Source organism: Homalodisca vitripennis, chromosome 1, assembly GCF_021130785.1.
Source record: "Homalodisca vitripennis isolate AUS2020 chromosome 1, UT_GWSS_2.1, whole genome shotgun sequence".
In the NCBI taxonomy this organism is placed as follows: domain Eukaryota; kingdom Metazoa; phylum Arthropoda; class Insecta; order Hemiptera; family Cicadellidae; genus Homalodisca; species Homalodisca vitripennis.
In genome coordinates, this window is record NC_060207.1 from 250,625,173 (window position 1) to 250,653,030 (window position 27,858).

The following is a 27,858-nucleotide window of genomic DNA, read 5'->3' on the forward strand; positions in this document are numbered from 1 at the left end:
ATAACAGTGTTAAATTTTGTATTGAATATTAGATTTTAAAAGTCGCTTTAATAACTGCATACTTAAATGCATTTACTAAAATGTACAGAGTTATAGGTAAATATTTTCTGAAACATAAATTTTTCATCTAGATATACTCTGTGCTCAACAGCAATATCTGAAAAAAAAACAGAAGTTTTATTACTATTGAGCTGATTCAATGCTTATACTACTATGTGTGCGCCATGGTGTTTTATTTGTGTACACTATAAATTTATAACAAACGCACGAACAAATAAACAAACGACAATAGATTTTTATTTAAATTTAAATTTCAGTTACAATAGTTGCACATATTTCATAAACTAAACGACGTTAAAAGTATTCAATCAGCAGTTGATGGAATGTATTATCCTTTTATTGATGCCTACATTAACCATGTATAAATGTTTAATAATCATTAACCACAGTAAGTAGCTTTAATAACTAAGGAGATTTTAAATAAACTGACAAGTTTTTATTGTAACAGCTACTAAACAACAATACTGATTTTTGAATGTGGGAATATGTATTTAATGCTTATTTACTACTCATTTATAATGTTTGTAGAATATGCATTAACAACTATCACATGTGGTGTTGTCTGGCATGTAACTCACTGTCACTTATATTGCCTTGTTGTGTACACATATATTTTAACATTAAAAAACAATAATTTTTCATACAATAGTTTCACAGTAAGAGTAACAGATAGCATAGTTTAAACTACGAACTTTAATTGAATTCATAATCAGCTTGAATTAAGTAGATTAGGCGTTATTGCATGATAGTTGTAGACGAAAATAATGACATTACGCCTCTTTGTCTTAATAATTAGATAAGTTTAGTAGCTTGGATTGTACTATTATTATTCTGGACCTTCAAGTTCCTATTATATTCCCGTTTTCCACCTCATTTGAGAGACATTAAAGATATCATTTTGACATGAAGTTAGATAACGACCAGGGAGGTAGTGCAATGGATCTGTTTTCTGTCTAATAAACACACTATATGTAAATGTTTATTTTACTAAAAAAGTATTAGCATTTTGCAGTTGATATTAAATATATTCAACTCAGTATATTTACTTTAGTAACATTACTATAAAGTCTGTGTATACTTATAACTGAATTCTTTGGAATTTAAAATATTAATTACCAAGTTATTACTTTTGTGCTCTAGTGTAAAATAGTTTTGTATATTTGCTGTATAAAGTGCATGATAAGTAAATTTAAGTGAAAATTTACATTTTATTTTTTGATAAAAGGCTAGTAAACAGGAAACCCGAACCGCAACCTTAAAGGTAAAAGGTGAAACGTGACGATGAAAAGGTAATGACACTCATCAGTCAACCACACGACAAAACCAATCAGCCGATACCAGCGCATTGATTCCCTCTTGGAAGATGGAGGAGGGAGATTACAGTCATACGTAGTCCTAACTGTTTTAGTTTTTTTTTCAACAAATAATCCTGTTTACAGTTTTATTTGATTGTTATATTACAAAAAGATGAAAAACGATAAACACTGTATAAAAACTTTATATTATTTCATAGTAGTATGTGTTAAAAATATCAAATTATTTGTGAGGGATGTACATATAGACAATGTTTAATTGATATATCTTAAAAAGTCTTATTGGTTTATTTTCCAGTGAAATCAAAGCATACAAATATCTTGAAGTTTACGAAATACTGCCTGAGTTAATTTACGAAATTAGCACTGTGTACCAGGTACATTTGTATCACAAGAAACCCGAATCAAGCAACGTCGGCGTGGCTGTTGCTTGGATGGATGAACACTAGGCGATCCTGTCCTTGCAAGCCTGCCCGGTCAATGGTGGTTGGTTCGGCAGTCACCTTTAAACCCCCTGGTCCTCAAGTTTAGTGTAAAACTTGTGGCTTCTTAGCCCTAACTTAGCCTGTTTAAATAAAAATAATTACTTATCTTTAGGTTTACTTTTTAAATACTTTACCCCACAGATCAGTGAGATGATATCCATCACATCTCCATAGGTAATGGACCTAATTTTGAATCAGGCTTTATTAAATAGTTGACCCATAACCTAATTTAATTATCACTTCAATGAAATGTTTTATTACACAACGTTTGTCACATATATTTTTTACAGGAATTAACAAAATTATGTATAAATTATTCTATGCTCTGTTGTAATTTTCTTTCATTTAATTCCGTCAATATTTGCCTTTAGAAACTATGAACATTAAATATTTCCTTGTTACATGGAAACTTATTCTTTGGAAATTGAATAATGAATTGAAATCATGCTGTTACTAACCTAAAATAATGAATAGGCTATATTTTAGTTTAAAACTAGTAGAATTAATACAAAATAACTAATCTTCCGTATCTCTATGTAACGATATAAATCCCTAAATAAAGGTAATGTCTTTATTATTTTCCTACTTACGATGGTTAGTTCTTGTTATTGAATATAAATCAAAATGTAACCGTTTAAAACTATCAAACAATGTTATCTCAGTAATTTATGGAAAAATGCCAATAAAAAGTATGTATTAAATAGATATTATTTTATAATCCATAATACATACATATTAACTAAAAACACACCTGAGATAATTGATATCGCTTGGGAAATATTCAAATATCCTGATCCATACCTTAGTATTTTGATTTTTAGTTTCGAGAGCAATTTTTTGGGGAGCTAACGTCAAAAAAACGTAAAACGTCAAAATTGTATTATTTTGAGTTAAAATAATACAATAATTTTTATTCATAAAATTAATGCAATTTCTTAAGATATAGTGGTTTTTTAGCTCTGCCAATTTCTGTCACACTTGAGCTATCTTAAACCATTTAAACCATTGTGGAGGAATCTCCATGTCAAAGGCCGCGTAGCTTTCTTAGTGAAACAACTTGTGATATTTATAATAGGATTGACTCCAATGGTATTTTAAAACGGAATTAGGCGTATTATCACATAGATCAATAGGCCTATAACTTTGGAGAGTGATGTCAGAAAGATAGAGAGGAAGTTGGAGTAAGAGGAAAGAGAGACGTGTTGGACAGTTACACTTGTGTAGCGTGAAGGTGAGTGCACTCAAGTTGGCACTTGCAGTGGACGCTTGTATGTCTGACTCATGGTTATGGGATCTGCAGCGCGAACCCGCTTGATTACGCTTGTGTCGTGTGAGTGAGCAGCTTTAAATCCCTCCCAGTGTACGACCAGCCTCCAGAACACGCGCAAGCTACAGAGTTACTACGCCTCTGATTACGCTTGTGTCGTGTGAGTAAGCAGCTTTAAATCCCTCCCAGTGTACGACCAGCCTCCAGAACACGCGCAAGCTACAGAGTTACTACGCCTCTGATTACGCTTGTGTCGTGTGAGTGAGCAGCTTTAAATCCCTCCCAGTGTACGACCAGCCTCCAGAACACGCGCAAGCTACAGAGTTACTACGCCTCTGATTACGCTTGTGTCGTGTGAGTGAGCAGCTTTAAATCCCTCTCAGTGTACGACCAGCCTCCAGAACACGCGCAAGCTACAGAGTTTACTACGCCTCTGATTACGCTTGTGTCGTGTGAGTGAGCAGCTTTAAATCCCTCTCAGTGTACGACCAGCCTCCAGAACACGCGCAAGCTACAGAGTTACTACGCCTCTGATTACGCTTGTGTCGTGTGAGTGAGCAGCTTTAAATCCCTCCCAGTGTACGACCAGCCTCCAGAACACGCGCAAGCTACAGAGTTACTACGCCTCTGATTACGCTTGTGTCGTGTGAGTGAGCAGCTTTAAATCCCTCCCAGTGTACGACCAGCCTCCAGAACACGCGCAAGCTACAGAGTTACTACGCCTCTGATTACGCTTGTGTCGTGTGAGTGAGTGAGCAGCTTTAAATCCCTCTCAGTGTACGACCAGCCTCCAGAACACGCGCAAGCTACAGAGTTACTACGCCTCTGATTACGCTTGTGTCGTGTGAGTGAGCAGCTTTAAATCCCTCCCAGTGTACGACCAGCCTCCAGAACACGCGCAAGCTACAGAGTTACTACGCCTCTGATTACGCTTGTGTCGTGTGAGTGAGCAGCTTTAAGTCCCTCCCAGTGTACGACCAGCCTCCAGAACACGCACAAGCTACAGAGTTACTACGCCTCTGATTACGCTTGTGTCGTGTGAGTGAGCAGCTTTAAAGTCCCTCCCAGTGTACGACCAGCCTCCAGAACACGCGCAAGCTACAGAGTTACTACGCCTCTGATTACGCTTGTGTCGTGTGAGTGAGCAGCTTTAAATCCCTCCCAGTGTACCACCAGCCTCCAGAACACGCGCAAGCTACAGAGTTACTACGCCTCTTAGAGATTTCTTTGTTGTAAGTTTTAAGAGTTGTAAAAGTTTTTAGTTGTTGCCAACTCACTGACTTTGTTATTGCTTCATTCTTACACACGACGCGTTACATCCAACTGAGATTATCTGGGCTTAATCCAGATGTCCATGGGTAGAAAAGCCTATTGTAATCCCTCTTAATTCTACTATAGCAGTCAGGGAACTAAGGAGCGATGTATGGTCGCTTAACGCTGTAGTTCATATCGATATCTGCAAAGAGGTTCCAACAACTGATTTAAAAAAGGGAAACGATACACTCACTTTGTTTAGAGCGAATGACCGATTATCTTAGGTTACAGTGAGACGAGAATTAAAGCGCCACTATTGGGTACAGCGTTACCCCACGCTCGTTGATATATCAACCGACTCAGACTGATTTATTGATTTCACTGGGGAAATCGATACCTGACTTCTTTTCACTAGGGAAACCCAAAAATAAATTATTTAAGTATTGCAACTTACTCTAACCGATCATAATTGTATATATTGCACTATATGTGATGAAGCTTGAATAGCTATGTTTAATATGGCTGTTCCAATTCAGCACTACATAAGGAACGTCCTTTGAAGTTTTGCCGAGGCTCTCTAATTACATGTTAAACAAGCACAGGTGGTAAAACTTTAATCTTCTACTTGAATAGTTTCGTCTCATGTTATATTAATTTCATGTAATTTTAGTTTAGTAAAATTATTTTATACACAAATGTCATCCCAACAATGAGCTTACGTGTGATATTGATACTATTTTATCACTCAAATAGGAGTTGTTAGGACAGCATTCTAAGGCGGATAATTCTAGGATTATGGAGTTCTATTAGTAGGGGTATACCCCAAAACACAATATACTATGTTCTGGAGTAACTCAAAGGTTTACCTAAACACAACTTAAAGGAATCCTTGACATCTGCAATATTAACTTCGTTTACACAATGTTTCCAATTTTAAAAAAGTTTACACTAGACGTTATCATGAGTGTTGTAGTGCATGAAAAGAGTAGTATATACTTCTACAGAAATAATACTTTACCTATACATGACATTAAAAAAATAGCATATCATAACACATAATACGTTTACATATTGAATATAGGTATTGTTTTCGTTAGCTTTTTTATGTTAGGAGATACTTAACAAATATATAAGAGCTGTACCGGAAACAAAGCCAAAATTAGATTATATAAAAAAATGGTGCAGTATACTTCAATTATTCTGTAATACAGCCCAAGAATTAATGTGAATTGCGTTTCCACGCCCCTTTCCACTGATCTTGCTACCCACTGCGTTATAGTTATTATACAACATTGGACTTACTCCACAATTAAGAATGTTGCGTGGAATATATATGTAGAAATCAAAGAATAATATTTATTGTCCCTCACAATAAACATTGCCTATTAATTAATCTCAACGGTCACTGCTTATGGTATGATACCAAAATAAAATGTTTTCATTAGCAGAGCGTATCAATCGAGAGGCTGTGTTTTTCTGTCAGCTTAAAATAAAAAATAATATTTATATACTTAAAAGTAGACTTAAAAGTTAATTTTCTTTACAAGAGAAGCAATAAGTTCAATTCTGGTGCATGTCGCTCTATAGGATTTAGCTAAAAGTTATAAAATGGTTTATATTGATCTAATAGATAATCGTGAAGGAAACAATAAAATAGTACTATTATTAAATTCATAAAAACTTAATAACAACTATATGAGTGTTCTCAATCTGGCGGTTTAGTAACCTCACAAGGTCACCGTAACATTTATCGTTAATATTCTCTCTCTTCCCCCCCCCTCTATCAACCTCTCTTCTCTTCTCTCTTCTATAATTTATTAATAAGGTTAAAGGAAACAAACTGAAATAACTGAATAAGTAAAATGTAAATAATTTTTTTCCTGAATATAAATTTTCCTGTTTAAGGAAAATTACCGTTGTAATGATTTTGAATTTATAATACGAATTTATATCTTATAATTTCAACAATTTAACCAGTACGCCTTTGTAATTAATCCGCCATTCAGTAAGTAGTAGTCACGGGGTTGTCTCCGCTAATAACTTGATCGTGGAAGACGTGTACAGTAATAATTGTAAAGAGGTTGGGTTGGAATCGGTTAATACTAACAGTTATTACAAGCAAAATACACAAATAAAGCAAAAAGGTAAATAACAGCACAGTAGACATGACAAACAATGGCAGTTTTTAAGTAACACAGATAGTAAGTATGCAGTCTTTGAAATTAATCATTAGCCTTTCACCAGTATGACAGTGCCACTAATGTATTCACTCGTAAAGCAAGCACAATATCATTAAGATGAAATAATTAAGTTGAAAAGAGCTTGAAAACTTACAATTAAAAAGTAGACAACATTGTAATTAGTTACAGGAAATGAATAACTCTATAATATAAAATAAATTTCTAAAGATTTAAATGTAGGCAAATATTTTTTGAAAAAAAAATAAAAATTAATCACTTATTACACAACATAAAAGTTTCCTCTACTATGTGCAAGCTAAGCGAATTATAACTGCATTAAACAAGGTACTAAAGTTCACTAAGCTACATTACCATGAAAGTAACATGGAAAATAATATACAGGTATAAGAGGACAAATAAAATCAATATGAATGTGTGAAAACCTGTGAGTCCGAGTTTCGAACGAAGCCAAAGAAGATTGTGACGTGAGATTTTCGATATTTGACACTTGTTACGAGTACTAGGCCAATTCCGGCAATCCTTTTTATACAAGGGTCAAACAAAATGGTCGCTGACTAACTTAAGAGAAGTATTAGTACCTGGATGACTAAGATTATGATAGAACTAGGAAATTAGAATGTGATTAAAGATCGAGGTTTCCCAGTTGATGTATCACAAAATAAAGATAATTAAGTACTGATAGTAAAAACACGTTCCATTTTCAGAGAACAATCTTGAATGATTTTCTTGAGTTCGTCATCTTTTTCTTGAGATTCTACGAGTGTTGGCTAATCAAAATTCTTATAAATGGCTTCTTTTTGAAAAAATGGAACACCTACAACATTATCAACACATTTCACTAGTTTAACAACTGTTACAAAGAGATGAAAGAGAGTTGCTTTATCCGGATTGGTGAAAGTTATTGAGTTTGTGGTCATAGTAAATCACGAAGGGATGACCTTGAAAGAAGTGATGAAAATGTTGAATGGCTATTTAGACAGCCAGAATATCTCGATAATAAGCAAGCCACGAGCTATCTTTCGACATCATCTTTGATTAGAAAGCAATGAGGTTGCGAGACACCATCAACAAGTAGTTGTAAAATGCTCCAACAGAGTGATATGAAATATATGTGAATAACAGAGTGACACGAGGGTACGAGAAGTGAACTAAGAAGTGAATAACAGTTTTGGCATATTTGAAAATTTTCTCTTAATTTATTTTCTACCAGATCGGTTGACCTTTTGAAGATCGGATTACTGATAGCATCATGCAATGGGGATTACAATTCAGAGTTATGGGTGACAAATTTGCGATAAAAAATCGTTCCAAGAAAGTGAGCTGTTGTGAGCTGTGTGGTATAAAATCTTGAAATGCCTTTAAACGTTCAACTGGAGCTCGAATACCATCAGCAGAAATGTTTTAACTGAGGAAAGTAACCTCTAGAACTCCAAAGGTGCATATTTGCACGTAGATGTCTATTCCATTATTTGAGAGACGTTCGGAAATAATTCTAAAATGACACTCATGCTCTTTAATAGAATACGAGAAAATGAAAATGTAATCCATAGAAATGAGGTAAAAATCTATCGCATGCAGCACTTCATCCTTAAATCTTTTAAACGTTTTACCGGCCTTTCAAACATCGAACGTCAGAATTCGAAAAGGTCAAAAGTGTAATTATAACAGTTTTATCAATATCTTCTTTAGCTATATGAATGTTTTGAAAGTCTTTCACTAAATCTATCTTGGACAATATTTTACATATATCGATAAAATAAGTACCATCATGACTATGGCAAATGTGTACCGTTATTTAGTTGTTCTTTATAGTGTACATATTTTCACAACCCAGTTAATTGTTACTGGTTAGTATAAGTTACATACGATGTTCTTAGAACTAATTTCTTGGCGGATTGATAACCTAATTGGCACGCGTTTTAATTTTTTCTCTATGGAATTTTGTAGCTATTGCTCCTGCTGCCGAGTAACATCTCGCGCGCCTTGTTCCGTAATATATATATATATATATATATATATATATATATATATATATATATATATATATATATATATATATATATATATATATTCGTATATATCGTATATATATTTCGCCCTTTCATGCGAAACATCTAAATTTGACTGTAAAGTAACTTACCTTCAAAGTGTTTTATTTGCCAGATAAACTGGGATAATATTTGTGGCGTTGTCCTTCTGACGAGACCACGTTGTCGTGATTATAAATGGTCTCGATAGATGGCTAATACCGTCGCGATTTTGTTTTAGGCGAGTTGCAGTTCGCTCTTCAAGCTCACTTCTTGAGTTCAAGCCAAATTACTTCATGTTTTAGACTTCCAATCTACTAATCTTCCCCTTTTCCGACTACAGCATTTTCGAGCCAAGAATGCTGACGCCCATGTTTGTGAGTCGAGTTGATCGTAAAGGGAAGTTATTTTTAAAGTTTCAAAATTTTTAATTTCGAATGTACAATCCATAGAACATTGGAATATTTAGGCCCATCCCGTGGTATCATATTTTAGTTCTTTCATACTCTATTAACAGCAACGTGGCAATACTTTATTTTGTTTTACCAACTAGAAGTGGTGCTTTTATGATTATTTGCCAATATTAAACATATACGTAAACTTCGAATTTCTAGTATGCATTACTACGGCCTCAGCGGTATCCAACCCCATCTTCCACACGGTACATATATATGTGCCTAGATTGCAATTAAACTGAGAGAAAATGAGTGAAAAAACACAATGCCTGCCATTAGTTAGAGTACTTATCTAATGATGAGCTAATGTATGATCTGATATCCAGGGGTGTAGAATTAAACAAAGTTTTTACTGTTAATGAACTTATAAAGTCCTTAAGACAATGATTGAGAGACAATGTTTCACATACTTTAAATAGATCAAAGGGAAGAAATGAAACTTCTCAGTGAAAAAGTGATTGTATCATGGGTGCAGTGAATTAAATAATCAAAGTTCTCCCTTAGATATTACAAAATATCAACAAAATTCTAATCATTTAAAGAATCTTTTATTTTTAGAAAGCCAACTTAAATTAAGTACTGTACATAGTGAAACTGTGTGTCCTTTGAAGCGTAGGCTAGTGAATATTGAGGAACAATTAGCTAAGAACATGCTACCAAATGTGTATGTAGGACAGCTTAAAGAACTAGAAGCTAGATTAAATGACTCAATACAACAGGATGAGGCTATGGGGGAAGCAGTAAATAAAATCCAGGACAGCTTGCCCCAGAAGAAAGAACAAACAGACCCCATTTCTGTGCAACAACCAACAACTATGCAGCCTACTGCCAGTACTCCCACATCACCTTTAATACCTATTTATGTTAATACCTTTAATAAAAGTGACTATTGACTATCGACTATTGACTATTTATAATGCAAATAATCATGGTATAAGTCCTACTATGTCTAATTTAATATTTTTTGATAAGTTAAACAACCTTTTAGAACGTTATTCGCAACAGTTCACAGTAAAAACTGGTCTAGTAATATCAGGAAAATCAGTAAAAAGAGTAGATAAGAGTGAAGAAGTTCTTACATTTTAATGCTACTTTGCGATTAAGTGTTTGGCAAAACCTGAAGCACGACGAATAGTTCTATCAATAATGGATTTTGTAAAACAATCGGGTAGTAGATGATAATGAGCAAGGCAATTAGAACCAATTATTGGCAAAGCAACATCAACTACAATAAATCTAAATAAGAAGTTACGTCTCAAGTTATGATTAAAGGTTAGAAAACTGTAGGTCTTGATTCTGCTTCGGTTTGCGGCACTCAGCTCATAGTTCACAGTGGAACGACGTTCACGAAGAAAAAAAAATATAAACCAGAAGCAGTATCAACAAGAAATTAGTGTTTTGGTGCTTTATGAACTACAATAAGACGGCTTATTAATGAAAACTAGCCAGATGCCGTCCTTAAAGTTTTTTATACGTTTTCCCAAAAGACTGCAAATTGGAACACACTTTATAGATTTTGTTGGAATTTTAAATGATACCAGCAGACCCGATCTGAAGATTAAGCGTTTCGTGTAGGAGCTGGAATTTTTGTTGTAATTACGGTTCGAAATTGAAAATGTGGGTGAGAGCGATAGTACGAACATTTGATGGGGGCCGTTGAAGCTAGAGCCGCCCTAAGAGATTGTCCTGCACTACGATCAGTACGATCACTACGATGCACGTCTTACCAGCAAGATAACAGAAATGACGAAGGAATCGCAAAGGTTTGCGGTTGCCGATTAATTGGCGCTTTTCTTTAGACGCATAACCGTTGGATTACTTTTTGACGCAAAAACGTGAAAGGATTTTACGCAGGAGCATTCGTTATAATATACTCGATTTATACAGCAATACAACATGACAAACGGCATGATCGAACTTCGTTACATTGTCCGTGACGTCGGAAGTTGTGAATTGAGTATCGGTCTGGGCAAACCACAGGTTCGATTTGTCTAGGTCTAAAGAAAAAGCGGCAGCTTAACAGCAACACGGTGAACTATTGGGCGATGATCACTAGCGTTGACAACGGGAACCCTGCTGTCACTCTGCATTTACACCTCGCTTCTACTGCTGCTGCTGACTTAGTTGCTCTGCATGCAGATTTGACTCTTCGAACTGCCATTAAAGCTGTTCGTTCTCTTGGCCAAGGACATTGATCTGCTGCATATTAACTTTTAACAACGTAGGTAGACATGTACTTCTTAGGTATAAAGATTATATGAGCTCGCTTGTAGTTGGGGTCACCAGTATATGAAAATGTTATTAAATAGCAAAACTGGTATATGCAGGTTAACGATATGTGTTTATTGAGTACAACTAATATACTGATCAAAATGTTACAAGTAGACAGAGTCTGACTAAAATCACTTTCCTAGGCACCCAACCATGTGAAACTATTGCCATGGGCTCATAAAGATGGGTTTTATTACAGATCAGAAAACTGTCCTAGCAGACTCAAGTATTTTAGAATTATTCTGAAATCTTGTGATGCTAATAACAGATTTATGAGACCCGGAAGGATGCACTGCTGATTATAATGGAGATTATAATCAGATCGCTTATCAGGAAAATGCCAAGCCGCTGCCTAAAAACCGCTGAAGACCGACAAAATCCTAGTTAAACTGGTAGAATGGAGTATGTTGAGTGTAGGATCAATCTGCCAGTAATAGTCTCCAACTGTATGGACACAACCATCAATGGTCTTTTTCTGAAATGAATACCGTTTAAACTACTTTATGGTACTTAATATAATAAGAACAAATGTGCATATGTTCCAGTTAAGTTATACAGCGTGTTCCAGCATATCTACAAAACTTCTCAGGTATTTTTCTGTAAAAACCCAACATTTCATAATAAAACTTTTAATAAATCAATAATTACATGAATAACCACCAATCCGTATTATTCATTTAACTATTTAAATCTGATAACGGATCGATTTAATAACTTAAATTTGGAATATTTATTTTTACATTAAGGGCTTGATTACTTATATAAGTTTCTGTTTGATTTCAAAGTAGTGGTTTCTTAAAATATCGAAGAGTAAATATTTTCAAAGCAAGCTTTATTATTAAAGTTACAGGTATGAAATCTAGTTAGAAAAATTAATTGCAAGAAAAAAATACGAAGTTTAAGAAAATAAGTTTATAAATAAGGTGCTTCAGTTCCTCTAAAAAACCGAATGCTAAATAAAATCATCTGTAATTATGTGACAGCTCTGCTTGTGAACCACAAATCAAGCTGTAGTACTTTTAGCTGCTCTAATCAGCTAATTATAGCATTACATTGCAAGATTATGATCATAATATCCTTATATGTTGTAGGATGTAGGTTTCTAGCAAATCTGCCTATACATGTTTCTGTCAATTTATAGAATTTTAACAAAATATCTCGGAATAGACCATTTCTTTTATATTATCTACACATATACTGGGTAAAAATTGAATTGAATTTAATATAGGCATATGGTAGATAATCTTACTTTCACCGGCTGTAAAATTCTGCTAGTGAATTTTTAATTTATAACTAGGTAAAACTCAGCACATTTACTACTCTTGTAAACTTTAAAGCTTCTGCTGAATTGAATGAGCTTGGCAAAACAACTTCTTACATTTTGCATCATCTCTGTTTGTATTAAATCATAAAAATAAGGTACTTTATATTCTAGCAGGCCTATCACTACTGTATTGCTTTGCAGAGAGAAAATAAATTAAGTGGATATATTAATAGCTATTTAAAATCTACTTGTGTTTACAAATAATAATATTGATCCACGCCCAGTTATATATTACTATAAATTACTTTTATTTCTAATATATTCCAGTGGTTGAATATTATTAATATCGTCTTATCTAGCTTAATAATAATAATATATAATTCAAAACAGTGCATTTATAGCATTTGTTTTAAGAAAATTGTATTTCAAACCTACGAAGATATACTAATCGAAAATAACTTGTAGAAAATATAAATTTATATTGACAGATGAATGTACAATAGTAAAAAGGCATTCATTTTTTAATCTTGAAGGCGATGTTAATCAGACTTCCCCTTAATTATACTGACTATTTTATATTAATGTATCTTGCAGTCTTTAAGTTCTATTAAATACTTTAATTTAATACATTATATCTTCTGGAATTATCATACTTTATTAACTAAAGCGGAGAACTTTTTATACATATTAAGAAATACATATCCAATGAGGTTAATAAAATAATAGTTTATCAGGACAATTTCATAATGTTTTTGTAAAATAAACTTATTTGCAAATACTATATATATATATAGTATAGTATATATATATATATATATATATATATAGTATATATATATATATATATAATATATATATATATATATAATATATAATATATATATATACTCGCCTTCGGCTCGCTGGGGGCTACGCCCCCAGGCCCCCATGATGTACGCTTGCAAATTCGGGGATGAGCGGTTAAATTTACGCTTGCGAATTCGGGGATAAGAGAGATTTGGTGATTGTTAAAATTGGAACATGAGGTCATGCCAGGACATTCCCTGGGGGGGGGGGTTTAATGTTACTGGGGGTTAAGACATCAGGGGGCTATCTGGTTATACGAGGAACTTCCCAAGGGGGGTTAAGAGATTTGGTGATTGTTAGAATTCGGACATGAGGTCATGACAGGAAATTCCCTGGGGGGGGGGTTTAATGTTACCAGGAGGGTTAACACATCAGGGGGTGTAATTTACTCAGTTGGTTATCTGGTCATTCCAGGAAATTGCGGGGGGGGGTTAATGTTACCGGGGGTCAACGACACACCCCAGGCTCCCTTTCGGGGGTTGGCAAAATTCGGGGATAAGCGGAATTCGGAATTAAATTGGACCTATTTTATTGAATTTTTCAGTTTTAATCAAAGTTTTGACTTTAATGGCATTTCACGGGTTAACCGTTAGAGATACAAGAAAAAGTGACTGGACCTTTCTTGTCGGAAATTTAATTTTGTCTTTCCATTTTATCCTCGGATTTGAGCTACGATCTCTCGTTTAGTCGGTACAACGCTTGGGATAAAAGTCTGCACTGGTCAGCTGTTGTGTAAACAGATTTAGTGTAAATAAATTTAAAACTACCTTTATCAGATTATTAAGTTGATGAGGGGGTTTAATTTAATCAGGAGTTCATCAACCGAGAAAATCCCGGGAAAGGGGGTTTATGTTCTTGGGGGTTAAAGAACGCGTGGTACTTTTCTAGTAAATTTGTGTCTGGGCACGAGGAATTTTTATCAAAATAAAACGTTGATCAGGGGGTTTAAATTACTTCGGAAATTATCATTCCACGCCAGAGTTTTGACAGTGAACTAATATTTCAATAAATAAAAAAAAAAAAAAAAAAACACTCTGTCCCTATCTACTATTGAAGCTTCGCTAACGCTCAGCCAACTGCCGATGTGGAGGGGGGTTTTAGTCACTCGTTAACGTAGTAATACAAGGTCAATATGGAACCAGCATGAATCGCACAAATTATAGTTGCAAAATTTAAAACACCTAAAAGTGACGACAAAGAATTAACCATTTAGAGCATTTATCAGGCTTACGGAAAGATAAACGATAGAAAGCTGCTGGGCCTTTTTTGTAGATCCTATCAATAGTTACTTACAAAAAGTTTTACATTTAAGCTAGGGCCAACGGTTCGGCCACTATCGAGCACGAAAAGTAAGTTTTTAAGTGAACTTTTCAATATAATCACGTTTTACGGCTAAATCATGGAAGATAGAGTAAAAGGTCACTGTACCTTTTGTGTAGATCGCATTAATTTGTATTAAAATCAAATTTTAAATCTGGGCTAGAACTAAGATTTTGTCTGAAATAGAGCCCAGAAAACTAAATCTCACGTAAAACTCAAAAAATTAAAACTTTAAAACGCGTTATGCGGTCAAACCGTTGAGGATAGGGCAAAATGTTACTGAGCTGTTTTTGTAGATCACGTTTGTTTTGAGCTACGACCAACCGTTTATCCGCTATCAAGCCCGGAATGTAAATTTGTAGGCGAAAATTTCCAAATATTTTCACCTAATCGCGTTTTGCGGTCAAACTAATGGAGATATAGTAAAAAGTTACTTGACCTTTTTTGTAGATCATATTATTTCCTAAATCTAACCTTTGTTTTATTTTGACATCCGACCAACTGTTTCGCCGCTATCGACCCCAAAAACAAAGTTTTCACGTGAAAATTACATAACAATTTCACATAATCACGTTTTTCGGCCAAACCAATGGAGATAGAGCAAAAAGTCACTGGACCTTTTCTGTACATCGCGCAATTTGCTAATTTGATGGGTCAATCAGATTTGAGCTACGACCAACGGTTCGGCCGCTATTGGGCTCGAAACATTATTTTTATCGAAAAAATCTCTGGAATGTCAAATGTTCGAGCGTTTTGTCGCTTAACAGTGGAAGATAGAGCAAAAAGTCACTGGACCTTTTTTGTAGTTCACTTCATTCCTGACTATGAATTTTTCGTCAGATCCGAGCTAGCTCCAACTGTTCGCCCGCTATCGGGCTTACAAAAAAGGCCTGCAAGGGCGAAACATGCACGAATTTTGTAGAATTTTCTCGATTTTTTTTGAGGGGTGTAAAAGTAAAAAAGTCCGGTTTTCAGACTTTTCCTCCGGGTCATATTGTGAAAGGTACCTGCATGCCAAATTTCACGTTTCTAGCACTTCTAGAAGTATGTTAGAATTTGTATCTATATATCAGTGAGTCAGTCAGTCAGTCAGTTTCATATGCGGCTGTATATATATAATAGGATATATATATATATATATATATATGTGTGTGCGTGTGTGTGTGTGTGTGTGTGTGTGTATGTGTGTGTGTGTGTGTGTGTGTGTGTGTATGTGTGTGTGTGTGTGTGTTTGTTTGTGTGTGTGTGTGTATGTGTGTGTGTTTGTGTGTGTGTGTGTGTGTGTGTGCGCGTGTGCGCGCGCGTGTGTGTGTGTGTGTGTGTGTGTGTGTGTGTGTGTGTGTGTGTGTGTGTGTGTGTGTGTGTGTGTGTGTGTGTGTGTATTTGCCGAATCAAACAGAACATAATTTATACTTGCTGTGTAAACTTTTTTATCTACTTAAAGATCCTTACGAGTGTGCTACTTAAAAACCTTATGAGCAATTTGACGTTTATTTGCTTACAGGGAAGCTACTTCATACGAAAAGTTCATGGGTTATATGATACTTACGTTTGGTAGATATTTAATAGGTCAAAAATAGTTCTTGAGGATTTTCCTCGTGCCAATTGGTTAAACGCTGTCTAAAACAAAACAGAGATTTTGAAAGAATGTTACCCATGTTACTTCCTGTGTTACGTCGTCATGGGTCATGCGTCCTTTTAAACAAATAGTATAAAAGGGAGATATTCACATATTGATGTAGCTGCACGAAAATGTGCCTATAGTTATTTTTTCCTGCAGTTTGCGAGAGTATACTATTTAGCAAACTTTTTGCCTTCTCCATTACTTGCTAGAATACATTATCGAATCATTACGGTATGTAGTACGTTCATCATAAATCACTAACAATACACTCATTTTAATTTTTAATGGTGTAATTCCGTAATGTATTACACTTAACGTATTTTACAGATTTAATTATGTAATTTTTATAAAACCGTGGCAATGAACTCATTAAAAAAATTGAATGAATATAATATACGTTTAGATATTTGTGTGCAGTATACCATTTTACCTTTATAGACCTAATCACAACTTTACTAACTATGCCCATTTGGACTTAGTTTACGTAAAAATTAAAAGACACTGACTAACATTATAGATATGTTATGCCCTTTTTTGAAAGGGGTTATTTATATGCCTATTGCATTTTTATTGCGGATAGTAAATGTTTTATAGATAAAACTGCCCAAACCCATTTACAATTATATATTGAAATCCTGAGAAATCGAACCCACGACCTCTCGGTTAGAGAGCCGCAGAGTTAACTCTGCGCTAATGTAAAGGTCATATGCATCTTGTTTCCATTTATCTATAGGTTTACAGTGCAAATCCTAAAGTTAAGTAATCGTCATTATATTCCTATTACAGTGTATTTTCAATTTCTTAACATGTATAATACTACTCGTTAATGGTTTTTCGCTTCTTTGGAAATTGCTGATTGTCAGAGAACAAAAATATAAATCAATATTCTGATATAAACAAAAGAATACTCTCTATTACCTCTATAGATTTTGAACATTATAGAACTCTTTGTGTGTTCAACAGCCAGAAGTATACGACGTAGTAGCAATGTGAAAAACAGACAAAAGTCCAGTGGCAACGAACACTGGGTGTCTTTGTACCTATGTATTTTTAAAACGTACACTAAAAATATTATTAGTTTAAAAAAATGCGTACATGAGGATCCATTCAAGGAATGACCTTTTTATAAAAAAGTATTTTGCATTTACATATTAGTAGATGTAGATGGCCAATACATTACAAACTTATGTATTAAGAATATGTAACGTAAAGTAAAAGTAAAAAGTAAGATGTCTTGTTTTACCAGGCGAACTTAGGGCTAAGAAGTCCTCTCTAACATTGAACCTGGGGACCAACGGCTTAAAGGTGACTTCCGAACCACCACCAACACCAGGATCGCTCAGCAGTCACTCATCCAAGCAGCAGCCACGCTCGACGTTGCTTGATCCGATTATCTTGCGATAAACGTTGTACCCGCTACACAGCGCCATGGGCAAATAAAAAATAAATATATCTCATTGGACTAAAGATTAGAGTAGAATGAGTGTAACATTATGTAAGTAATTAGGTAGATATTTAATGCCACGGTAAAGCTTTATAAAAATACATATATTTAGTTTTGCAGAACCAATGGACAATGGAATAGCATAGATTAGAGCAGAATGAGTGTAACATTATGTAAGTAATTAGGTAGATATTTAATGCCACGGTAAAGCCTTATAAAAATACATATATTTTGTTTTGCAGAACCAATGGACATTGGAATAGCATAGATTAGAGCAGAATGAGCGTAACATTATGTAAGTAATTAGGTATATATTTAATGCCACGGTAAAGCCTTATAAAAATACATATATTTAGTTTTGCAGAACCAATGGACAATGGAATAGCATAGATTAGAGCAGAATGAATGTAACATTATGCAAGTAATTAGGTAGATATTTAATGCCACGGTAAAGCCTTATAAAAAATACATATGTTTAGTTTTGCAGAACCAATGGACAATGGAATAGCATAGATTAGAGCAGAATGAGTGTAACATTATGTAAGTAATTAGGTAGATATTTAATGCCACGGTAAAGCCTTATAAAAATACATATATTTTGTTTTGCAGAACCAATGGACATTGGAATAGCATAGATTAGAGCAGAATGAGCGTAACATTATGTAAGTAATTAGGTAGATATTTAATGCCACGGTAAAGCCTTATAAAAATACATATATTTAGTTTTGCAGAACCAATGGACAATGGAATAGCATAGATTAGAGCAGAATGAATGTAACATTATGCAAGTAATTAGGTAGATATTTAATGCCACGGTAAAGCCTTATAAAAATACATATGTTTAGTTTTGCAGAACCAATGGACAATGGAATAGCATAGATTAGAGCAGAATGAATGTAACATTATCCAAGTAATTAGGTAGATATTTAATGCCACGGTAAAGCCTTATAAAAATACATATATTTAGTTTTGCAGAACCAATGGACAATGGAATAGCATAGATTAGAGCAGAATGAATGTAACATTATGCAAGTAATTAGGTAGATATTTAATGCCACGGTAAAGCTTTATAAAAATACATATATTTAGTTTTGCAGAACCAATGGACAATGGAATAGCATAGATTAGAGCAGAATGAGTGTAACATTATGTAAGTAATTAGGTAGATATTTAATGCCACGGTAAAGCCTTATAAAAAATACATATATTTTGTTTTGCAGAACCAATGGACATTGGAATAGCATAGATTAGAGCAGAAGAATGAGCGTAACATTATGTAAGTAATTAGGTAGATATTTAATGCCACGGTAAATCCTTATAAAAATACATATATTTAGTTTTGCAGAACCAATGGACAATGGAATAGCATAGATTAGAGCAGAATGAATGTAACATTATGCAAGTAATTAGGTAGATATTTAATGCCACGGTAAAGCCTTATAAAAATACATATGTTTAGTTTTGCAGAACCAATGGACAATGGAATAGCATAGATTAGAGCAGAATGAATGTAACATTATCCAAGTAATTAGGTAGATATTTAATGCCACGGTAAAGCCTTATAAAAATACATATATTTAGTTTTGCAGAACCAATGGACAATGGAATAGCATAGATTAGAGCAGAATGAATGTAACATTATGCAAGTAATTAGGTAGATATTTAATGCCACGGTAAAGCCTTATAAAAATACATATGTTTAGTTTTGCAGAACCAATGGACATTGGAATAGCATAGATTAGAGCAGAATGAATGTAACATTATGTAAGTAATTAGGTAGATATTTAATGCCACGGTAAAGCCTTATAAAAATACATATATTTTGTTTTGCAGAACCAATGGACATTGGAATAGCATAGATTAGAGCAGAATGAGCGTAACATTATGTAAGTAATTAGGTAGATATTTAATGCCACGGTAAAGCCTTATAAAAATACTTATATTTAGTTTTGCAGAACCAATGGACAATGGAATAGCATAGATTAGAGCAGAATGAATGTAACATTATGCAAGTAATTAGGTAGATATTTAATGCCACGGTAAAGCCTTATAAAAATACATATATTTTGTTTTGCAGAACCAATGGACATTGGAATAGCATAGATTAGAGCAGAATGAGCGTAACATTATGTAAGTAATTAGGTAGATATTTAATGCCACGGTAAAGCCTTATAAAAATACTTATATTTAGTTTTGAAGAACCAATGGACAATGGAATAGCATAGATTAGAGCAGAATGAATGTAACATTATGCAAGTAATTAGGTAGATATTTAATGCCACGGTAAAAGCCTTATAAAAATACATATGTTTAGTTTTGCAGAACCAATGGACAATGGAATAGCATAGATTAGAGCAGAATGAATGTAACATTATCCAAGTAATTAGGTAGATATTTAATGCCACGGTAAAGCCTTATAAAAATACATATATTTAGTTTTGCAGAACCAATGGACAATGGAATAGCATAGATTAGAGCAGAATGAATGTAACATTATGCAAGTAATTAGGTAGATATTTAATGCCACGGTAAAGCCTTATAAAAATACATATGTTTAGTTTTGCAGAACCAATGGACATTGGAATATCATAGATTAGAGCAGAATGAATGTAACATTATGTAAGTAATTAGGTAGATATTTAATGCCACGGTAAAGCCTTATAAAAATACATATGTTTAGCTTTGCAGAACCAATGGACATTGGAATAGCATAGATTAGAGCAGAATTAATGTAACATTATGCAAGTAATTAGGTAGATATTTGTACGATATCTCAATTAACCAATCTGTGGAAGATATAGAAAGGTTGTTTCATCAGATCTTAACAACCGCAAAAAGAATCTAAAAGCGAGAGGAAGTTAACAGCCGCTTACATGAGCAAGAGAAAGATCCTAATCACCCTGTTTACGGTCTACGTGTGAATAAAATAACAGTTAGGTTGGTTGTTATTCATATAACATTTAAATGCTTCTTTGAACAGTAAGTTTATTATCTATAGGAATTTTCACCAAATATTTAAGTGATTTTGTTATTTTCTTACCTTTAATATAGGCAATAATGTATACACAGCAAATGTGTATATTTAGGATAATAATTAATTATAGAAGAGTTAATAATAAATTTATTATATTCCAAAAACCTGCATTAGGAATTTAAAAATATATCGCTTTGAAGTGATTTTTAATACAAATATCATGCACTTTAACTGTAGATTTACTAATCTTTCTTCTGATATACTAGAACATATGCATTCTATAGAGGTTTTTTTCAGCCGTGAAACGGCCCAGATTTCCAGGGAATGCGAGGTTTCTCATATTTTGCATGGTCGGTTTATCATTAAACATTACAATGTCACCAGTGTTATTACTAAGACTGTCAATATTTATGTCACCCATTACTAAGAACAATTTGTTGTGTGCTTGGTTATAGTCTTGAATGTTAGATAAGACGTCCAGACTATTTCTTATGTTTCCTCCCGGAGGTCGGTATACTCCTAAAACAGAAATGCTCTTCCCACTTAGCGCGATGCGTATCAGTGCTGCCTCAAGGAAGAGTTCCTCACAGAAGTTATTTATTTCAATAGGCTCTGTGTTATTTGTAAGATTGCCTTTACAGTAAATGGCTGTACCTCCTAGTCTATGCAGTGTTCTCCTAATTCAGATATGAGAGTACCTTGTAATTTTAAATTGAGGATTTCATTTTTGGAAAAGACCATGCTCAGTTAGGACTACAATGCTGAGGGATGTCTCATGAAGCAGATGGTTGAGTCTATTTACTTTGTTAGAGAGCCCTCTTATGTTATGGTGCAGTACTGTCAAGCAGTGGTTTCCCCTTGTGTGCATGTCCTAAAAAAGATTTCTCTTTGTCAATAATCCTAGGCCTAGGGAGTCCTAGGCAGTTGGCTTGTCAAAGCTTGCTGGTGGTCTCGCTGTTGTAGAAGGGAGTATGGGGAGTGAAGAGTTTGTTGTATTAATACTTTGTTGTGCAATAGTGTGGCTATAATAATTTTTCATATCCTCAATATGTTTTCAAAAAAGGTTCCATAGTCTTCGTTCGATACTCTGATTTTAGCTTTTAAGGGTGGAACTGATGTAAAGTGCTGGGATGTTTTTGTATTGTTTATTTGTGCTTTGCTTTTAGGTACTTGTAAGAGATCATATTTTCTCTCTTTCTTCTCTTCCCATTGTTCTAGGGGTGAATGGAACTTTTAGGTGTAAGAGGTATTTTCGGATTTTTGGTTGAATTCATGGAATGTGCAGATGTGATTTTGGGCTGTTTTTTTTCTCCTTCTTTCTGCATCTGAAGTGTCTGACTAAAAGTTCAAAATTGTCTTGGCGTGTTGAGACAGTTCGAGTAAAACAGGAACTCAACTAACTAGTATGAGTAAGTGATCCAGACGTTTGTGTTTGTACAGTTTTTGTGAGCTTTAAATAATTAACAGCCTCAGTATCATCTTCTTGGTCCTTTGGTTAAAATATTATTTGTTCTTTTTCCAGGCGGCAAAAAGACCTTGAGTTCGGTTCCTAACATGAAGGTTAAGATTAGATATATATTCGGACGATAAAAATTCCTTCAGTTAGTTTATTGCAGGTTTGGCTGGGTTCCTTAGGTCAAATTCCAAATGAAAGTTTTGGTAACATTTTTTCAGTTAACTCTGTAGTTTTTTATTTTTATGCGAGGTTTGCCTTTTTTCTATGTTAATATATTATAAATAACAATTTAGCACTCAATAAATAATGACAGCTAATAATTTAAAACTGAATTAATAAATAAAACATTTGTAATATATAAATTGATCATATTAAAGTAAAACTTACCGTGTCTGAATTTGAATCATGTCTTTAATGTTACTAATATTATAATAATTAAGTAATATAAGACATAAATTTTACTGAAGACAGTAATCAAAGTCGCAATATCTCTGCCTACCGTTTCACTTCATAATTTATCACAAGTTTCAAACAGGCCCAACGAACTATAACAATGGAACGCGCTCTGGGGCGGAGAAACCGAGCCGAAATCCTGGGCTGCGTTCCGAAACTGCAGGCGCTGGAAATGGGCAAGAACTCACTCCGCCCATATGGCAGGTATTATAGTAATGATCTAACATCACTTCTAGGACTTAATAATATTGTTAGATACCACCATTTATTTATATTACAAATGTTGATAACTGCTTTTTTACCGTGAATTTTTTATTTTTAGTTTAAAGGACAGATTTTTGTACAATATCAAAATAAACTGAGATTTTGACTTGGTATTTTACTTATAAAGTTGGAAACGAAGATGTCTGTAAAAGATGTAAAAACGAAGATTAAAATATTTCCCAAGTGAAAAAACAACATTTTTTTGATAGTATTTTATTTCAAAGTAAACTACATAAAATTTACAAACATGACATACTTAATCTACGTGTTAGAAAATAAAATTATTTTTTACAACTTTTGCCTTATTCCTAAGTTGGTGTGATTTTGTAATGTCAAAAGTTTTTTTTTTTGCGATGTGATGAGATATTATTTAAAAAAGTAGCTTAATTACAGTTTTAATTAAAAATAACCCGTGGCTTCCAGTGAATTCGTCATAGGTTAAATGCCCCTTGAAAACGCCCTTGAAAACACCTTCTTTCTGACAAAATCCTCCTTCGTTTCTCCAGTGGCTGTTGTATATGAGATGGAAAATAAAAAACTGTTGGAACTGCTTCATTTTTGAGAAATTTTCGTAGTGTGTTGGGCAAAATTAAGTGGTAATCATGTTCTGTAAAATGTTTTACTGCATAAAACAGTATGTTTTTGTTGGCTTAAAAATTTTTTCTCTTTGTCGCAGTAATCCACTTTTTTAGTAAATTGTCATCATTCAATGGAAAGCCAAAACAAACAAACAAATAATAAAAATACAGGTAGCTGAAAATCGCAAAGTTCCCATAAATTATAAAGTAGAGTAGGTCAGTATATACTGTTTTAGCAATGACATAAGTTTTATGCATTCATAAGTGATATAACGACCAACATTGATATCTTGGATCAATGCGGATAAAATAATTGAGTGATAAGCATGTTTTATTCAACTATATAATTATTGGTAAGGAATAAAAACGATAGCTTATTAATGTACTCATTAACAGTCCTTTTTAACTTATAATTATTTGGATAACCCAGTTAATAATTTGGCATTACAGAACATAATATTGGTGAAAATTACTATTTTGGAAGTTAAAGGTAAATAATGACATGGTTGATATAGTAAGAACTTATTCGTGACAAGAAATGTGGCTGCCTTTAGTCCATCTGGACGTGCAGTTGTACGCAGAGCAAACTCTTCACCATGTCACGAAATAACAAACATTACTAACATTGACAAATAAAAGGAAAACAAACTAGTTGAGTTGCTCAGATCAGACGTCTTGAAGAATAAAACAGGAAGAGTTGCAACAATGCAAATAAAAACAATGATTTGTGTTTCGGCATGAAAAGGCCGTGATGCCGTATCGTCCCGTCGATCGCCGCTCAACTCGGTGAGTTCTTGCCCACTTTCAGCGCCTGCAAGTCCATGGATACACCAGTAACGCACAGCTGTGGTGCGACCGGAAAACACAACATGTGGCTTATGGGCAGTGCGCGTTCCAGTAGTATAGTTCGTTGAACAGGCCTCAATATGTAACCGAGCTGAACAACAGCTGATAGTTCTCAGCCAGACCGTGCTTTTCAGATAGGTTTATACGTTACGAAGTGGAATTTAACTACTGTAATGTAAGACCAATGGACCTAAAGAGCAAAATTAATGTGCAAGAAAAACAGAATTATACTTATGAACAAAATGTTTGTTTAGTAATTCAATTGACGAATATGTTACATGGCATTTCTTTGAATATACATAATGGATAGGTAATAATGTTAAGGAATTCTTAAATTCTAATATTTAATCATTTAAATGTGTATTTTAATATGTAAAACATGCTTAATATATGATCAAAAACTCCAATAAATGACAAATTTTTATTTTTGTGAGGCCTTTCGTGCTGAATGAACACATCGTCATACCCACTTGAGCACGAAAGGCCTCACAAAAATAAAAATGAGTCATTTATTGGAGTGTTAGATCATATATTAAGCATTTACTTTCCAAGAAGAAGAAGCTGGTAAAATGTAGAAAACATTATATTAAACATATTATTATTGTGTGAGAATGCTAAATTCATATCCTTTATTGTTATTGTTCATATCATTAGTCTGATAATAGACTGGCGTTTCAGTTTTAATTAAATAAGATAAAAAAGAGGACTCCAAGTGTAACGATGTGGAAGCCAGTGTGGGATTGCCAGCATGCGTATTTTAGCAGCATTAGCAATCACAAAAGTGTTAAAAGTGCAATCTTGCTATCTCAACTTTTTAGTAACAATTGCAAATTTGATATTTTAAATAGGCCTCTATTATTAGAGTAAAAATTTTAAGTGAATATCTGCACCCGAATGCTCCACACCAAGGTAAATTCCACTCTTCAGAATCAGGTTATCTGGGGAATATACTCAAGAGTTAGTTGGCCTTCATATAATTTGTCCACAGCACTTGGCTGCTCCATAATGCACACTCCATACTCCATCAGATTTGCAAGGAAGGTGCATTTATAACAACAAAAACATTATTTTTACTCGTGTAAAATTATTTACAATCCCTTCATCTGATTCAATTATGATATTTGGATGAAATTCCGTCAATTTACTGTATCTTGCGTCATACTTGTGTCGCTGAGAAAATCCGTTTACTACGTTTGCACTGAATATTGTCGTATTAAGATACTAAAATAATACGGTTTTAATGTAGTAAAACTTAGGTATTGGTATAGCCCTAACATGAAACAATGAAACACATAAAACTTGAGCACGAAGACATTGGGCTGAAGGAAGAACATGCTGAAAATCCTGGCTTTGTCTGTAGTACATTTTACGAGTACTGCATAGCTCGTACAACATGTTCTCGTTGGATAAACTATTTTATTACGTAGGCTGTACGTGATGAAAACTGATAATATATTGACTATGAGATATAAATTTAGAATAGAATTAGAAACCCAATCTCTCAGTCCTCACATATGTAAAGAACTTTGTCTATTATATTATTAAGTTAGAGGACGGTAAGTACTACAGGAAGACTCGAAATTCTTTTGAGAATTCGTGTAGTTTGAATTAAGTAGAACATCCAACAACGATATTATCTTCAGTTTTGCACGTCTTAATTGTATCAAAATAAATAAAGTTTATTATATGCACACCATCGCTTTGATCCTAGCTTGCCGTATATGTCCTAAAACAAAATGTATTACATTATTTGTTTGTATTGAAAGTTTTATCAAGGGCTAGCGTCTTAAAAACTGTACCGTTAGACCTTATTCAATTTTTATTGCTATACGTTTATTATATACATATAAAAGTAAACAAATTTATAAATATCCACTATAAAAAAGTGTGGGGCAGAATGGACTCCCTGATTTGAAGATTGAATTAAAAAACCACATAAGATAATTTTAAAAAGCTTTTAATTTTTTAAAACTACATATAACGCCATTAAATCTTATTTTCATTAGGTTTTCAAATAATACCGTCCAGGTTACGACCTTGTTGAGGGATGCAAACATCAAATCGTTCAAAAAGGTTTCCACCACCCCGCCCAGCATAGCTGGCGTTATTCCAGCGATGACATAAGATATTGCTTTCTTAAGGGCTTCCATGTTCCTTGGTCGAACTTAAGATGTAGGGTAATTCCAAAGAAAATAATCACATGGGCTGAAATCGGGGAAACGATTGGACCATGGAACATTCCCTCGCAATGTGATATCAGGCGGCCGGGAAACTGTTCTTGCAGGATTTGGCATCAACGACGGGCGGTACGGGCCGTGATACCATCCTGTTGAAACCAAAAAGGCTTCCATATCATTTTCCCCACCATACTCTTCCATTTTAGGGAATAAAAAGTTCTCTAACATCTCACAACAGGGCACAGAGTTCACAGTAACAGCTGCTCCTTCAGATTCAAAAAATAAGAGCCAATAATGAGTATGGAGGATACAGCACACCAAACTGTCACTTTTAGTAAATGATTTGGTCTTTAGTGAAGAGTGTGTGGGTTTTAGCTGCCCAATACCATAAGTTTTGCTTATTTACTGAGTCGGAGAGGTAAAAATGGGCTTCATTCTAGACCTCAGAATAGTACTGGTTTGCAAAGGGGCTAACATTGTATTGCAAGCATTCGTACTTTAATTGAATGTTCTGGGTCCAATTATTGTACAACCATCATCGTATAGGAGTGTAAGTGAAGGTCACAGTGTAAAATTTGCCTTACTGTTCTGGTCGATATTAAAAGAGCAGCAGCATGTTTCCTATGGGGATTGTTCAATAGACGCTCTCACTGCTACAATGTTTTCCGGTGTCCTCACACTTTTTGGTCGCCCGCCTGGTTTTCTAGGAAGTGTAAATCTTGTCGTCCGTACAATTGTAATCACTTTCCTCGTGGTTTCAGCATACTGTCATGACAAGTGAAACCAAACCACTTATGAAACGGCAAACCGCCTGCGTCGTCCATACACAATTTTTTATAAAGCGAAAACGTCTCTACGACAAAACCACGGTGTTCGCCAGTCCAATGCCTTGGTCTTCCCCCACAAACGCTATACTCCCGCTCCGCTAACTGACCTGTGCCCTCTTCCGTGACTGATTGAGAAACTAGGGAGTCCAGTCTGTCCCACCCCGTATCTACAACTATTTTTTGATAGACGAATATGCTAAAATAGTTTAATCCTCCAATTCATATCTCTTTATTTCCATTTTTATGAAGACTTGCATTCTCATATTGTCCAATGTTACAATCCCAGTTTTGTTGATTTTTATACTAGAAAGTAAATAAATTAGGTAGTGATAACCATTTTACATAGAGAAGATAGTTATTCTGAAAATATAGATGAGTTTTCAGTGAAAGAAGAATTTTGGTTTGGAATTTAATATAAAAGTCTTGAGAATCAGTTCTTGACTTTTTCAATA